This window comes from Galeopterus variegatus, unplaced genomic scaffold, assembly GCF_000696425.1.
Source record: "Galeopterus variegatus unplaced genomic scaffold, G_variegatus-3.0.2 Scaffold7174, whole genome shotgun sequence".
Taxonomy (NCBI): Eukaryota; Metazoa; Chordata; class Mammalia; order Dermoptera; family Cynocephalidae; genus Galeopterus; species Galeopterus variegatus.
The window spans coordinates 59004-61143 of record NW_007733285.1 but is presented as its reverse complement, the minus strand read 5'-3'; the positions used below and the strand labels follow the sequence as shown (position 1 = coordinate 61143).

General features: G+C 37.1%; 1 protein-coding gene across 1 annotated transcript in view; it reads right to left on the bottom strand.

Annotated features, from left to right (window-relative positions):
• The window catches only part of PLAC8 (placenta-specific 8), a 17482-nt gene extending 15593 nt beyond the window's left edge, over positions 1-1889 (bottom strand). The window contains exon 1 of the mRNA XM_008591683.1: positions 1833-1889. The gene's annotated coding sequence lies outside the window, so the exon portion shown is untranslated. The remainder of the gene's footprint in view (positions 1-1832) is intronic.
• Positions 1890-2140: the final 251 nt, after the last annotated feature.

The window sequence follows — 2140 nt, the reverse complement described above, 5'->3', positions numbered from 1 at the left end:
TGGTGAGCTCGTGGGTGGCTTTGCAGAGATTAGAAAAACAGCATCCATTTCTCCAGGCAGATACAGCCCATGTGAGCCCTCACACATGCCGGAAGGGGCACATCGCCCCTCAGTTGCCCACCCATGACAGTATCTGGCATCCCAGGAGACACCAATGCCAATGCCTTTCAGAGTGCACTTAGCAAACCATGGCCCCTGGCTTTTTCATTTCTCTTTTGTTACTAATAACTACAGAGCCAATTCAATTTAGCAAACATTTATTGAGTATCCAATGTGTGTAATGTCTTTTGCTAGATTTGGTGAGGGCTAAGGAGATGTCTGTAGCTCCCTATCCATGGCCAGCAGCTCTGCCCATCACTGTGTGACCACACAGCTGTTTTGTTTCATGGCTTTGATCCCACAAGAGCAGAGAGCATGATGAAAAAGTTGGCAGGGGCAACTCAGAAGAAGGAAAAATGGTGGCAGGAAAAAATGAAACAGGGTTCTTGGTGGACAAGCTTTGAAGATGAGACTAAGATGCCTTTTTTTAGAAGTTTCTAAAGAAAATCTTGAAAGTGGTTTTCAAGGTGTGTTTCCATGGAATCATCTCAGTGGCTGGAATACTTCCAGTATTTGGCTCTCGTTTTAAACAATCTTAATTTTATCCATTATTCTTAGAACCAACCTTGGATTTGTCTCTCCTGTCTATCTATGAATGCCTCGGTCTTGGAAAGGACAAACCACTCTCTTATTAAAATTAATTAATATTACTAATATATTGTATTACAAAAATTATATGAGGATATTTCAAAAAATTCATGGCAAAATAGAATTAAAAGAGAATATGGATCTTTCCATGGACTTTATGAAGTACCGTGGTGTTAATATTAATGAATATAGTCCATATTGATGAATGCAGACACTATATATATTACTGAAATTTTTCTCTTCTTTCTCCTGTCTATTGATGTTAAGTTTTGTTTCTTCTGCTTTGATTGAAACATTTTAATTCCATAATCTCTCTTCTCATAAGCTATCAAATGTGAGATATGAAGGATGCCATCTCTCTTTACACATATCAATGAAAGACCAGAATTTAATTCTGAAGCATGCTATTCTGTTTTTCTTACTTTCATAATGAGATTCAAGGATTCTTAGAATTAACTAGCAAAATCCCATCTCGTTTCTAAATATGTTTTCTTCATTTTTTCTATTTCTTTGGTTTTGTTATCTAAATATTTTAAATGGATAAAGTAAAATATTTTCAAAGCACAAGGAAATTAGAGCCGCATAAGTAAACATGCATATGTATTGAAATAAAGACTAAAATCAATAATCAAATCAATATATACACATACAATGCATAATATGTATTCTGCCAAAAGCAGTATTTGATGAAGATTCAAGGCTAAGATCTTTTTTTTTTTTTCCTTTTTGTCTTTTTTACTGACAGGTAACGGGATTGCAACCCTTGGTGTTGCGCCCACACCACGCTCAGCCAGTGAGCGGGAACCAGTCTCCACATGGGATCCGAACCCTCGGCGGGAGCGCTGCTGCGCTCCCAAGCGGCGCACTCTCCAGTGCGCCACCGGGCCGGCCCCAAGGCTAAGATCTTAAATTACTTTGAAAACCATGGCATCTAGCAAAATGCTTAGCAAATAATTGTTGAATTTGACTAAATTCCTAACTTTAAAGCAATTAGATAAGAAAATATTGGTCTTTCAGCTGAACCTAAAAATGTGACACACTAGGATAAAAACCCAAGAAAATCAAATAACTTCTGAAGAAAACTTTTTTTTTTTTTCTGTGCTAAGGTAAGTTTTTAAAGAAGTTCTCAATTTCAAAGTACTTACAGTTAATGTTCCGAGCAGGAAATGTCTTGTGGCTTGGAAGAGAATCTCAGTAGAAGTGAAAGCAGTGTGAAAGGGGAGATGTAACCTTGTGTTTCTATTGCAGTATACAGTACAAAGAACAGATTCAGAGGTTTCTATTGGTCAATGTAATTCAGGCAGAAGTGGTTTTTCAGGCGTACTTCTCATTATCTTGATAATGAAATTACCTCTTGCGAAACACGTTCCTTTTCCTACATTACGTTAGGGACACTCATACTTTTTAGGGGAGAAAAGATTTGATTCATTATATAGTTTGGTTGGTTTTACAT